The sequence below is a fragment of the Onychostruthus taczanowskii genome, unplaced genomic scaffold (genome assembly GCF_017590055.1).
Source record: "Onychostruthus taczanowskii isolate IOZ18803 unplaced genomic scaffold, ASM1759005v1 scaffold4, whole genome shotgun sequence".
Lineage (NCBI taxonomy): Eukaryota > Metazoa > Chordata > Aves > Passeriformes > Passeridae > Onychostruthus > Onychostruthus taczanowskii.
The window spans coordinates 14,117,345-14,132,758 of NW_024501459.1; the positions used below are offsets into that span (position 1 = coordinate 14,117,345).

Genomic DNA, 15,414 nt, shown 5'->3' on the forward strand with positions numbered 1-15,414 from the left:
ACTGAGTGGAACTGGATGAGGCTGAAATAATATTCATCCACGCTGGGGAATATTCCAGGAGAGCACTTGGAATGCTTGAAGCTGGACCAGCACCCATCAACTGCCCCAAGCAGCCCTGGACAGAAACCTGGCAAAGACATACATTGAAAACACAACTGCCTGAACTCCCTCTGCTTCCACTACATGAATGCCTGGACATTAAAACATCAATGCCTAATACCTTGGATTTAGGATATGCTCCAGGGGCTGGCTTTAAAGAGAAACTTATTTGAAATTATAATGATGGAACAACAAGCAGTTAATTTTTAAGAGCCTTCTGACAGCTGAAACGATTAACTCCTGCTTTTACAACAGAAAGTGATATTGTGCTGCCCTCTGGTGAATCTCTGTTCGGGGTCTGGGATTTGTGGCTCTTATGAGGGTGCTTCAGAGCTTGGTACTAACTCTGCTGCTACAGATGGAGTTCAGTGGGGCCCTTCATCTGTCAGGCTCAAAACAGTCCTACCTCCACCCCTGGAAGTCTGTCAGACTCAAGTAGTTCAACCTTGCAGACAGACACTGCTGAGACAGAATAGTGGTCAATGGAACTGTTTGGGGTTTTTAAAATGATTTTCCTGCGTGACAGCCCTTTAAAGATGAAGATTTCTTCCACTGTACCCTTTCCACAGAACTCTGCACACAAGTTTTTGGGGATGCTGAACTCTTAAAGAGAATAACAGAGAAAAGCCTGGAACATGAGGGTAAGAAACCTGGCTATTTTGTCTATGGCAAAATCTAAACAATAGTCTGCATTCACATTTCAAAGTCACTACCAGTTCAGAAACCTAATCTTTACACTATATTGCATAAAATTTCTTCTTCTTGTTGGAACTTCTTGCTTTTTAGACATCAATATTTGCCATTATTGAAATCCCTATGATAAATGATGCCTGTAGCCGTTCCTCAAAATTGCACTTAAGTGCCCAATTATATTTGTGGTTTCAAAATGACAGATATTTTGCTGCATAACCCACGCTTTCATGGTGAATAATGTGTTATTTTTGCTTGCAGCTATTGCAGGGACAAAGCAGAGCTGAGGCAGTTCAGCTTGACGTGACGATGAGGAAAATGCAATTTTGGTTGCAAAAAACCTGTATCTGGAGTGAAGCAGATAGACAGGCTGCAACGCCGGGGAGCATGTGAAGGATAAATTTTAACTGGTGGGGAAGGTGCTGCAGAAGTTTGGCGTGAGACCCGAACACCTTTGAAGACTAGCATCCAAAAGACGCAGTGCACTTCAAGTCCAGGATCTGGCCAGGATTTTCTGAGCAAAGTCCTGCTCAAGTTTATGGTGGCACATGCAAAGGACGTGTTTGAGATGCCGTGCTTTGATGTCCCAGCAGCGGATGGCAGCGTGTCCCTCTCCCACCACCTTCCCCTTGGCTTCTGCGTTTAGAGCAGTTCATTCACATCCTGCTGCAAAGAACGCTCGGCCCATGCCTTCCAAAGGGAAAAGAGTGGGAAATGTCAACAGCTTCACCTCTCTGGGTTTCTTAATGAATTATAGATGGAGCACAGGCAAGAGACTAAATTGTTCTGACAACTGAGCGACTTTGAATGTGAGAAGCCAAACGCGACAGGACAGGAGAGATTCAGGGAGGCTGCGGGATTGCGACTCCCTGTCCGGGGCTGTCAGGCTGTGTGTCGCTAACGGGGGCACTGCCCAGGTGCTTCATGTGCTCACCCCCGAGCTCTGTCACGGGACTCCCTTGTGATCTGCTCATCTCCTACTGCTCTCTTTGCCCTGCCACCCCTCTGGCTCCCAGTGCTCTCAGTTATCCACTGGTAAACTGCAAAACAGATCAGGGAGATGAGATGGTTTGGAAGATCCCCTCCGCTCCACAGCAGGCCTGGCAAAGAGTGGAGACAGTGGGAAAGAAGGCTGGAATTTTTATCTGAGATTTTTATTACTCTGGTAGCAATCCCCCAGAGAGCTGTGTTAAACCAGAAAATGGGGAAGTACAAGATATGTGGACCCACAAACTGAGACAGGGGTTGAGAAGTATGAAGTAATGTCTTGTCGACATCCAGCTGCAAATGCTGTCATTCAACCACAAAACCAGACCAGAAACCTGGGCTGCAACAAACAGGCAACAGCAGGAATTGTCCTGCACGTGTGACTAACACCTCTCAATGTCAGAGCCTTTCATCTGTTCCTCTAAATCCTGAAAATACACCTTCTCTATGAAGATAGCAACCTACAGGAGACCAGAGGATTTACCTTACTCTCACTCTAGAAAATTCCCTCTGCAACTTCAGACCCAGCAGGCAGAGTACATCTCCAAGGGCCCAAAGACAGAGCACACCCCTTGTATGTGACACCCTCAAGGCCACCCTCAAGAAAACATCTGAAGGCAGACAATCCACAACTCCTGTACCCATAACACCAAAATACCTCGTTCAGAGAAGGGGGAGGACATGGCAGATGCACTTTGCTCAGCCCATAACCATTTCCATGTCAGGACTGTTCTCTGCATATAAGTACCATGATGCTGGCAGGAAAATGTCATTTGTGCTCCTGAAACAGCCCTTAAGTGTAGCACTATGCTGACCTGAGTTAAAATGAAATCAAAGCACCCTTCCTTCACCCAGACAACTCCTTTAAACCTCTTGATTTTAAAATTAAATGTGCTTTCTGACCTTTTTCACTATGTGGCCTAACCAGGCTTTAACTGCAGAGTAGCTGGAGGCAGCTCGAGTGTCTCCTTTCTGTAACTTGCCACAGTTGGTGCATTCCTGACAGCATAACCCAATAAGGCATTACACACATATTTTATTACATCATTCATACATTTGTTCTTGTGTGGGCAAAACACTTGGGTCAAACTCTTCATAGGTATCTCCTACAAGAGAGATACCTTCATAGGTATCTCCTGCAAGTCCTGCTTTGGAGCCTGTCTGCAGGAGCTGCTGGGAGTTGTGCTTTAATGAACATTAAGGTTGGGTCCACTGCAGTAAATGAAGCATGTTGGAGATAATTGTCTCGTGCAGCCCAAGCCCACAATCTCGTACTCTCCTATCCTCCACAGAATGGGGGTTTTATTATCTTCCAGGAGTGGTCCCTGACCAGAGCTAACTCCTGAGTGGTGCATGGGATTGGTTTTGGGAAAGAGTCTTTTGACTGCAGCCTAAATAATGCTTCAGGCTGTTCTAACTTGGTAAAACCATATCTTTTATGTTTCAGGCTGAGTCTCTGGTAACAGTGGGTCCTTTGGACCTTAATCCCCCCATACTAGAGTTCCTTCTCTTCTCTCAGTACTTCTCCACACAGGACATGCCCAGCTTTTTATCCACTCTCCTCTTTCTCTCTCAGTTTCCAGTCCTGTTTGCTGCCTGAGGCAACCACTCTCTGCTACAGGTGACACACTACACTGAGATATCAAAATAGGAATAAGTATGCATGAGAACCTAATAAAATAAATACAAAGATGTCAAAATTTTATCAAAAAGAGACATTTCAGATAATTCTCAGGCATTAAAACAGATGCAACATTAAAACAGATGCCACACTAAAACAGATGCTACTGTGGAACAGCCTGAATACACAAATGTGATTCTTGCTTCACATTGGTATTAAGTGAATAAGAGCAATTGCAATTAAATGCTTCTGGAGACAGTAGGTGACAGGATTGCTGTTTGGACTGAGGTGCTGCTTGCAGAACATTTCCTAACACCACAGTGTTACTGGAGTCAAGACTGTGAAGTTTCTTTAAAGGCACTTAAAAAACATTGTAAAACGTATTTGTAATTGGTCGAATTGCTGTTTCTGCATCTGCAATGGTTTCTTTTGACTTCTAGCTGTCTAAATATAGATGCAGTACTGAACTACACGAACCTTAAGACCAAGATCACCTTTCTCATGCAGTACCTAGCGCATTTTGCTTTTAGGGTTCCTATGCACTAAATCAGGACAAATATTTTCCTACAACAGGTTAAAGCTCTTCTGGTGGTGCAGCTGTGTTTTGAGCTGCTTGGCTTGGCAGTGCCCTTTTACAAGAACAGTTCAAGACAGACACGTCTTATTCCAAGCTGTGAAGACCAGATGTGCACATAATGAAGGCCTAGTCCTGAAAGCCTGATGCTGGAAGGAATTACTGACACGGACTGAGCTGCTCTTGCAGGCTGTCAGACGAGCCTTGCAGAGACTGTGCATGCCATAAGCCTTCAAAATAGCTCATGATTCTGCTTTGTGAAGCAGCAGAATAATGAGGATCTGATCTAATGTACCTGTACCTACTTCTTCAGAAATCATGGCTGGTTTATCAAAGCATGTGTGTGCTCTATAATGCAAAACCAGATCTAAGAAAAACCAAACAGTCCCAAACCACTGGTCACTTTCAACCCCTTCTAAGCCTTAATATCTTCTAGAGAGACACCAAGTCGCCCTGAACCCATCTACCTATGGCACTGCAGAAAAATTAAAAAGCCTCTTGCAGCAGCAAAGGCTGATCCATGCCACAATCTGCATTCATACTCCAAGCAACTCATTCATGCCTTGTCAGACCATGTCACCTCAAGGTCAATGTATTCAAAGTTGACCTGACTTCTCCTGCCACTCTTTCCTTTCTATTCCTACTAGAATTCTAGTAAGTGCACACAATCCTGTGGTGCAGGCAGTCTTTCCCAGAAAGAAAGAAATTTGGGAAAGAGGAGTCAGGAAAGTTGTATGAACAATTAAGCACATGAATTCGAGGGCTCGCTTCAAGACAGCGGAATAGTTTTCTTAAAATGATGGAGGATTTCAGAAAATAAGAGATGTCACTAGCAAGGTTTCATAGCAGGCTGTAAAACTAAATTTTCACAGGAAGGTGAGCATAACTGCATGTGAATGTGATTATGTCCCCGTGAAACACAGTCTGCATCCTGGGGTTAATACACATGCATAATTATGCACGTAACCTGTCACAGAGCTATCACATCTATTTCCCACAAGGTCTTTCTGTATATAAACCATACACTCACAAATCTCTGCCAAATGCAGCTTCCATTATAAATCAGGCTCTGAGCAAAGAGGTTTGTAACCAAAAACTTGAAGCTCACAAATTCATTCCACAGTGGCTAATAAGGCTCCCCCCATTCCACCACCAGCAGCACAAACCTCCCCAAGCACAAACAGGGAGAAGGGGAGTGCTGAGGCCACAGCTCTCAAATGCAGAGCACTGGCTGGGCTTGGCCAGCTGCTGAGGAAGAAACCCATAATGAAGCCTCTGTGCAACAGCTCCTAGGAACAGCACCACATATTTTCCCCAGGCTTTAGCAGCCAAATAATCACTGTCTTGGATGTGACAGCAGAAAAGCTTTATCTGCTGAGTGACCATGCCAAAGATTACAGCTTAATTGTAGCATTATTGTGCTCTTTCCCACACCCCCACAATATCCCATATTGCTTTCTGGCTGCAGTGAGGTAATTAGACCACGATTACTGCATACTTTAGAGCATATAGAAATGAAAGCTGTCTTTGTGTTTTCCAGCTCTGACACAACTACTCCTGATAGCTTTGCTTTTCCTGGAACTAGATGCTCTTTCATATTAAACAAGGCCAGTTTATAATTTCACTTTGCTGTTTATGTAATTCTACCATGCCAAATCCCCTTTCAGTTTTTGCAGGGCAACCACATTTCAAGCAACCCTTTTGCCATCTCAGGTAATAATAATGGAAACTGAGAAATTCCCCTTAGCTTGGGAAGTAGGCACACACAGAGTTTGTCTCAAGTCACCTGACCTAAAAGACCTCTAAAATCCATGGCAATTGTACTTGTTCTCAAACTGCTGTTTGAATCAGGCCTATGAAACAACGCAACAAATAGATGGTACTTTTCCAGACGCTACTTCCAATTCCCAAAGGACCCCAACTGTATACAATTACAAAAGATTGCAAAATATGCAGCAGCACAACACAATGCTTTGATTGTCCCCAATGAAATACTGATTTTTTTTTCTAAAAAAAAAAAAAAAAGTTAAAAAAAAAAAAGAAAATAAAAAAAGAAAAAAAAAAGAGAATCTCCTACTTAGAATGAGATTCCACTTCTGTATGTTTACATTTCTAAAACCAGGCTTTGGTTTACTCAGGTGCTATCTGCAGGGTCCCACCTGTGAGATCTCACCTCTTTTCCCATCACAGGAGAAGACTAAATGACTTCTACTAGTACTAAACTTTCAGATTGCTCAAATTTTATTATTTATAGTGAGAATAACTCTAACTAAATTGAGAAATTAAAAAGATGCCTTTTATCCAACTGTCAGGACGTTACAGCCTTTTAATGTGCCTTGAGTGAGATGCACCCCCAAAATGAAGCACAAGAAGATCATCCCAATTCTTTTAAAAATTAATCAAAATAATTTTAAATCTAGACAGTTCAGATTACTGAGTGCCAGTGCTATCATAAAACCTATGGACATAAATGTCTGGAAGACAGGAGTGTTCCAGGGAAGCTAAGTGATGGTCCTTGGAGGTAGAATACAAATTAAATCAGAATGGCCTGTTATATTTAGGATTAAGTAATCTTGAAACAAAATGAATTAGTGAGAATTGAGATGTGTGATATCCCACAGCAAGAGAGGCAGCTGTGATTTAACTTGGTGACAAATCAATTTGACAAAAAGAGAGTTCACCTTACAATGTGCTTTGTATAGGTGTAGAATTATTTCAAGTCCAAATTTCATTTCACTTTAATTGATTCAATAAAATAATTTTTAACTTTTTAGCATTTGTATCTCATTAGGAATGTCAGCTTTTCTTAAGCATTTAGTGCATATATACAGAGCCTTCTTCATTGCTGGAGATGATCCCTGTCTTGAAGAGTTTACTTTTTGTCAAGACCAGGACAGCACATGAAAGAATCCATGTCTAAATAACTTCATTGTCATGAAAAAATGTCCAAGACAAAGAAGAATTTGGTGGGTTTTGAAGAGTTCTTGCAACTTATCCAGATACCTGGTGTCCCCAGTCAGTGCTGCCTGTGATCTTTGTTTTCTCGGAGTTGGAAACACAGCTATGGCTTCCCTGAGGGAAGGTGCCACCTTAATTCCATCTTGTAAAAATAATCTAAACTGTCTGCCTCTGTGCTCTGCATGATCAGTAAAGACTCACTTCTTCCTGTGGAGAGAGGGCTACCTTCAAAGTTAGCTGTGAAGGTCATTCCTCATCTCTGACAGACCAGTGACCTTTCAGACATCTAGAATTAGGAGAGCAGATATCTATAAATCATGGACAAAACCAGGGGAGGTCAATGCGTGCTGACCCACTGGGAAGAGCCTCAGATGCACTCCTCTGAGCTGACCTCCTTGGCTGACCCATCAGACCAAACAATGAGGACAACTGAGACCGTGGGCAGCAGGAGCAGCCCTGACAGACCACACCTTTTCACAGCCTCACTCTGTGGCACAATTGCAGCGCAATTTCTCCTTGAGACCAGCATAATGGAAACATTCTGCCCTTTCAATTGGAAGCAGAGCTGGGGTAAATTAAAACATCACTTGCTTTTGACAGTCCGGAACATCCCGTGGATTCACCTCCCCACTGAGCCACAGGCAATGTCCTGCTTGGCACCTGCAGCAGCATGGAGCAGGGAGGCAAAATCCTGTCCAGCCCCCCACACCAACGTTATGACACATGGTGCATTTTATCCACTTTCTCTCCTGTTCTCGAGAGGGAAATAGGGAAATATAAACCCCTGGGCTTGACCCCAACAGACCTAGGCAGCAGAAACTAATCATGAGTCCTGCAGGAGTGATCTACGAGCTGGGTACCACCCCCCTCAACACACCCAAACCCCTCACTGCTTCATCCTGACACACAGCAAATGCAATTATGAGATCTAATCAACTGCAACTAATGTAATTCTGAAAGTCTTCACAGCTAACGAAAACCAGGTCTTTCCTTTCTCAATTTAATTGAGATGTTTGGTTCACACACCGTGGAAAAGAAACCTTCCATAAAGCTTTGTATGAATATTGCATTTACATATCCAGCCTGTCACAGTATTGGGCTCTTTTTCTTGACTGTTGGATATTACATGGTAGGAAACTATCTGTGAAGGGAAATGGACTTCAGAAAACAAATACTTTCTCACGTTGTTTCAAGGGAAACCTCTAGTCTGAATGTCATCTACTAACTAGCACTCTGTAGCCTGAACTTGGCATAAAAAAGCATTTCCTTAACATGAATAAATCATGATCCCTAGTAAAAATACCCTCCTCTTGCATTAAAGCAAGAATCAGAAGACAGAATTTGGCCTATAGCTTGTAAACTCCAATTTGTTGAATAACAAATGACTAAAGAAAATCCCTTTTTCCCCCTTCCTCCAGTGTGTTCTTCTTGTTGCCTGTTGGCATCGGTTTTTCTGCAGTTTAAGCATCACTATTGCTTCAAGCCTTCCCCTGCCTCTGTGCTTTCCTGTGTCATCATTAGCATTACTTTCACAGGAGGCTCTACAATATGGGCAGCGCTGCAGAGAGAAAGATAAATACATCATGCCTCCTGCAAAATTTTTGCTACTACCTTGAGTTACGAGCTGCCAAAACATGATGACAGAGAAGCAATGGCTGGTAGGCAGGATAAGCAGAGCGTTGCATCACTTCATGCAATCAACAACCAGCTGGGCTTTGCTTCTGCCAGGTTTCTCTGCCGTGCTGACCCAAATCATTACTTTTTCCTCACAGAATGTAGTCTTGTTAAGGTTTTGAAAGAGAAGACTAAGTCTGAGATTTGATGAAAGCCTGTCAGGATACAGGATAACTGCTCTCCAGAGACAGGAGAGAAAGTCAAGACAGACCAGGTAAGTAAGAACAGTCTTTCACCAGTGATGTACGAGGGAAGAGCAGATAACAAGCTGAAAACCTTTGTACGACTGATCAGCAGTAAGCACGTGTCATTCCCACAGCAGCTGAGAAGTTCAGAAGCTGTGTAGGTGTGACCACAGCAGGCACTGGAGGCCTGGGCCCACATCCACACACCCTCAGGAACACAAATGCAGGTCCTGCCTCCACTCCTGCATGGCCAGGAATCCTCCACCTCTGTTATCCTGCCTCCTCTTGGCACCTTCACCCACCCTCTGCAGCCCACTGACCTTGTTCTTCCTTCCACAGCTGCCTCCTCCTCCTTTCCAAAGGCCACACCAGTGTCGCCACAGCTCCACCAGCTGCCATCAGCTCTGCAGCCACCTTGAGGCTCGGTGTTTCTAGCAGAGAACACAGCCCCCCTGACTATTCACTGAGTATCTCCCACCCTGGGCAGCCTTTCTGGTTTACCACTTCTCCTTTGGATTATTTTTCCGTAATAATGTGCCAATCAAACACCCACACAAATTTTTTTTAAAACCACCAGTACTGATAAAAACATATATTGATTACTTTGGTTATGGCCTGTTAGTATCAGGATGCCCAAGCGGTGAAGAAAGGACATGCCAGAAATACAAAGAGCAGATGGTGGGAAATATATGAAAACATTCAGAGAGAGAATGGAATGATAGGAATTAGGCAGTAGAAGAGCTCACCTAAAATGTCTTAAATAGCCTTAAGCACTATACCAGACATGAACATAGACAATAATGAGTAGTCAGCTGAACAACATGTACAGCTACAATGCACCACATTCCACCCAGTAATTTCAACAACTACTTATTTTTTACAATTTATCATTACACCACTGTTATAACACCCTGTTCAGGTTCCGTTTTCCTGAACCAAGGAATCGGGATTTCATCTGCATTATTCTTTAAGAAATATGCCATGCTCAGGCCTCTTGTAATGCATCCTGAACATGGTTCATTTTAAAGAATAACCTATATGGTGAAAAAAGCTTTTTCATCCCTTTTCATCACTTTGGGACATAGTTTTATTGCAAAGCAATCCAATTCTGCAGAAGGAAACACTTTTCAAAGAATCCATTTGTAAGTCAAGAGAGTGACCATTAGTTATTAAAAGCTGAAACATTTCCAGGTTGATTTGATGGCAGTGACAGTAAATTAATTTTTCCTGTTGTTGAAAATTTTTCTTGACTGCAATGAACACCTGGCAAACTGCCTGACAAACAAAGGCCATCTAGCTCTGCATTTACCTAGGTTCAATATCAAATTTATGTGCTACTTTCAGAAAAAAACACCATGCCATCCTTTTAGAGAGTCCTTTTTGAATTTTCAGCTGACTTGAAACATACGATTACAGACATTAGTTTGGAGCAGCTGCTAAACTACACACTTTGCTATGTGTTTCCATGAGTTATTCAACCAACAGAAGAATTGCAAGACTTAGTTCATCTGGAAGAAAGCAGAAAAAAAACAACAGAAAGACTCATCATGCTACCCCAGTTTCACAAGTACAAAAATAGCAGAAGGTGCTAACAGATATTATGTGGGTAAGAATGAGAACTAGATTGGCACTGGAGAATTTATTCTTAGAAAATCCCTCCTTTTGGAATTATTACAGGCATGCACTGACCCAAATAGATCATGGCTCCTATCATTCCCTAGTGCATGTGAACAGATAAAATGCTGACATGCAACAAAAAGGTTTGGGGCAAAAAAAAAGCAAGCACAATCTGCATGGAAACTGCCAAAAAAAGAAAAAGCACAGCAGCTGGTACACAACTGCTAATAGGCAAAGACAGCACTGCTAGCAAACGCAGGTGAAGCGAAGGAAAGGAAATGGCAAAATGATGTTGGGAAATGATGTCGGCCCAAAGAGATGGAGAAAACAAGCCAGTCACCATAGGGTACCTACTGCTGTCTCAGGACAGGCATTTCAGCCATTTCAGGATGCACAATTATTCCACTGGGCTGGTGCTGCCCAATGATCAAGCCTCAGGGCCACTGATGTCCCTGTGGTGCAGCTTTCTGACCTGGCCTGATTGCCCAGTGGCCGTTTTGTGGCTATGCAGATAGGGCAGGACGACTGGGAGACCACAGATCAAACCCACAGTGCATCTTACCAGCTGAGTTACAGAGCACAGCACAGCAGTAACATGTGCAGAACCAGTTTTCTCTCCTTCCTTCCTCAGCCCTTCCATAGTTTATTTTTTTCCCCACAAAGTCCCAGGCAGCCTCTGCAGGCTCAGTAAGGTGTCACGCTTGTGACAGGATGTGTGGAGTCAGCTGCCCATCATGAGATGTGTGAGATGCCCAAGCGTGTCTGTGTGTGAGTGACAGACATCTGAGCCTCCTGGGTTTCCAGGGGTACCAGGCAATGGAACCTCACAAAAGATGCAGAATGCAGCCCAGGGGGCCATTTACTTGCCTAAACACCAGCTAGAATGCCTGAGCTGCCTAAAGGATGTTGGGATGTTCATGCAGATGTGTCCACAGAGATGCCTCAGGTTTTAGCTTTTATATTTTTCAGATTCTGCACTGCTTTAATGTGTAGTTCTGAGCTTCATATTAGGGGATAGTAAGCTCTCTTCACAGAGTAAGTAGACAAAACAGTTCCTTCTCTAGCTGGGGACCAAGGACAAGTAATTAAAGTTTCAGGCCCAAGAGCACAAACAACAGTGGAATGAAGAGAGAAAAACAAAAAGGATTAACTTTTAATTGTTTAACAAAACAATTAACTCCAATATGCAAATGGACCAGAACATATAAAAGTGTGACACACCATGACCAGTCCTCCATTTTGTGTCCATTTTGGGTTCATCTTGGGTGTAGCCTTGGCTGAGCTCTTGTACTGACCAAGGTGTATCCATTAAGGCCACCTAATAAATACTTACTTTAACTCTGTCTAGCCTCTGTTCTAGCCTCCACAAGGCATCTGAACAACTTGATATGTGAACTGCAGGAGATGTGTGTCCTTCTGGAGTGGCAGATGGAGGCCAAAGGGCACAGTTTATGGCATTTCAAACATCATCCACTGCCCTCAATTCAGGCAGATGAAACCTGCATCTGGATGAGATCACCAGACATGGCACAGGGCCAATTCTCACACTTCTCAAACAGCTATTAAGAAACTATGAAAAATGTACCAGGGCACCTCAAATGGCACCAGCTGCTTCTGCATGAGCAGCTGAAGGGGACTCTGATTGCCACTGACTATAATGGGGCATGAAGGTGCCCTGCAGATACTTGCCTAAAAATTTAGGAATTTTCAGTTGCGCTTGAATCTCACACCAGTAATACTATGCTTTACTATTGAACATGCACAAGCATCTTCCCCTAAAATAATTTCCTACACAAAGCTGAATGCTCTTAGCACTTAAATCCTTCTCAGAAAGCCATAAGGATTTATTCAGAGATGAAACATTTTAGTCTAATATCAGAAAAACACTTTTCTCCAAGTAAAACAATGCCAGAGCATCACCCTCTTTCCAGCTGGCAGGACATAAAATTAATGTCCAGACTTTCAGAAATGTCCACAATCACAGGCCCTGTAATGTTTAATTATCTGATGGTGCTTAGGACTTTGGGTAGAAAAGAAGCAAATAAAACAACACAAATCTAGTCATCATATGAATATTTAAGACCCCTCTGCTGGAGCATCAATGTATGGGCTCATATCAACATTGTGTTTAATGTCCCTATGCAGCTACTGAACACATGTATAAGCATAAAATTAGCAAGCAACTATCAAAAGACCTCTATCCAGGCAAATCCCCCCCCCCCTTCCTTTCCTCTTTATGAACATTTTTAAACAAAGTGTTCTTTTTTTGTATGTAATTTTTCCCCATTAAAATTTTATGTTACTGCAAAGTGATAGAAGCCAGGGAACTTCTGGCCCAATTTTGTTCCCAATTTTCTAGTATAGTAACTGAAGGCAGAATTTTGTTCTCTCTGTAGAGTTAAGCACAACTGTAGTTTCCTTTTATTTAATACAACATTAACATACAGATGTACAGACTCAAATATTAAAACTAAATTAGAGGCAACACTTTTCCAATTAGCTCACACAAAAGTAGAATAAATAATTAAGCCTCTTACTATCCAGTTAAAGAGACCAGCAACATTTCTAAAACTACAAGAAAATGCAGAGATGTTAAGAAAAATAAAAAAAAAATATTTCTGCTGCAACAGAAAGTTTCTGGGAATCTCAAAAATCTGAAGTCCAGTCATGGACTTCTTTTGTAGGCTGTTTTGCTTTGTCTTTAATACTGTGTTTAATACTGTGTGCTGTTACTAATAAAACAGCTAAGTGTCCTGCAGTAGTGCTGAGGACTAGTTACTATTTTCTGGAAACAAGTTCCAGCTGAAAATGTCAGCTTTCAAAGTAAATCTGCCCAGATCGAGTCTCTTCCCAGAGTAAATCTATTACAAGCCAGTAAATAGATGAGATATAAATAAAGTAGGAGCTCTGCAGAGTGCAAATCAGGCATTGCCACCATATTAAGAGGCTTATGGCAATGTTACTTAGCAGTATTTGTTTTGAAGCCTCAGCAGGCTTGTCCTGCTGAACGTTTTGTGCAAAACCATCTGCCCAACAGACAGAATTGATCTCCGAGTGTGTCCTGCTTGGTTTGTAAATTTACCTACTGTGACTAAGTACATAACTCATTATTAAAAACAGTCAGACCTGGTCTTTCCTGAGGGTAAACTAATGTTTCTCATCATCCTTAAAAAAACAACACACAACATGAGATAGGGAATCAGCAAGGCATTTAAATAAGAGCTGTTATTTGAAAGACTGACTCCTGTGGCCTGAATCAACATGCAAACGTGGACTCCCAACCATCTTCAGAAGATAATTATTATTCATAATTGGCACTTTAAAGCATTTTCTCAGAGCTGTGCAAATATTGACTAATTAGCTACACCAGAATCCTGTGGGGTAGGGAAGCAGGCACCTTAATCCTCTTTTTATCTGAGTGAATTGCTGAAGAATAAAACCAAAACCCTCACCTGCTGCAGGGGATGAGAAGCTGGGGAGGTTTCCAGCCCCATTCCCTTCACCCAGCCCACACTGCTCCCACCACGGACATTTTTCCTCATCTAGAGAGGGGATGAGATGAGCTCTATACTGGCAGAGCTCTGGAAATAGTGGACAAACCTCAGTTCAGTAGCTAAAGTCCTGTCAAGCAAAAGGTCTAGATATTCCAATATCAAAAGAAAGCCTGAGGATTTGATACAAGTACCTGCAGTATTTATATGAGGATGGCAGCCTCTTCTGCTGATGTACTGGACAATTATGGCTTAATCCTGGAAATAAAATATTACACTGGTACTTGTAACTAAATAGTAGGAAAAGAGCTCTATATGGATTGAGTAAGACACTCCTTTACTTAAAATTCAGAAAAATCTTATTATTCACTGTGTGCCCAAGATTAGGCTGAAGAAAGTGTGGTGTCCTGTTAGAGCCTCCAAGAGGCTTTGCCTTCACCATGCAATAAAATGCACCAGGCAAACAATATCTTCAAGTCTACAAATGGACTGAAGAGGCCACAGCAGCTAGAAATAAATACTGAATACCTCCTCTATTAAATCCAGCTCTTTAATTAAATTGCCTGTAGGAAAGCAACGATTAGTCATTAGTGTCTCAGGTTTTCTGGTTTAAACCAGCAAACACTAATGATGGCTTTATTCTAGAGCTTCGTTAGGAAACACCACATTCAGGGGCACAAACAGGTCTTTTCCAAATAACTGTATTATTACAAGCTTACAATGTACACAAGATATGCAACAAGAACCATTTTTATTGGGTGTAATTCTGCTTTGTCTATTGAAATAATTGGTCATATGTTGTGTCTAATTTCAGCTACAATCTCTTTAGGGCAAAGATTGTGTCCCTGTGGTTTTGTAAAGCCTCATTCACAGTTATAATGCTGTATAAATTAAATAAATAACTAGAAATTATGAACTGTGGGAATTTATTCAGCATTTATCAGGGATTCACAAGTGAGGATTTACATTTTTTTAAAATGGGTTTTTTAAAAGATCTTACAGAGATCTGGTTCTCTCCTCTGTTTTAGAAATTGGGAGACACCTTTCAACTGTAGCAACTATTTAGTTAAGGATAATAACAGGAAAAAAAAACACGTTAGTGTGGTGACTGGTTGAATAATAAATCCAGGGTTATTCCACTCTGAAGCTCATTCTTCTACATGGTTCATGTATAACAGCTTCTGAGACAAGCAGGTTTTCATCCATGGTAAAGAGCATGAAGATGATGGTATTTTAACTACTACATTAATGATCTATTCTGAGCAAGGCTAGACAAAACAAATAGTAGGAACAGAACAGAACTGGATGTCTTAGTGAGGAAAATTAATTTAAAAATGCCCAAACCAGAAGAGTACAGATTAGGTGGCTTGGGCTGCAGTGTGATAAAAAAGGTTTCTGTGCTGAGAAGTTTTGGAGAATAGTGGAACAGTTCAACAAAAATTAGTATCTTCTACATTTGGCACTCCTAGCCACTCATCCCACATGAGTCCCCTAAATGCTGGAGCAGAGGCTGGGGGT

The 15,414-nt window shown here is 42.0% G+C and overlaps 1 protein-coding gene across 3 annotated transcripts in view; it reads right to left on the reverse strand.

Annotated features, from left to right (window-relative positions):
- PAG1 (phosphoprotein membrane anchor with glycosphingolipid microdomains 1) overlaps positions 1-15,414 on the reverse strand; it is a 103,848-nt gene that overhangs the window by 18,367 nt on the left and 70,067 nt on the right. The gene's annotated exons all lie outside the window — the stretch shown is intronic.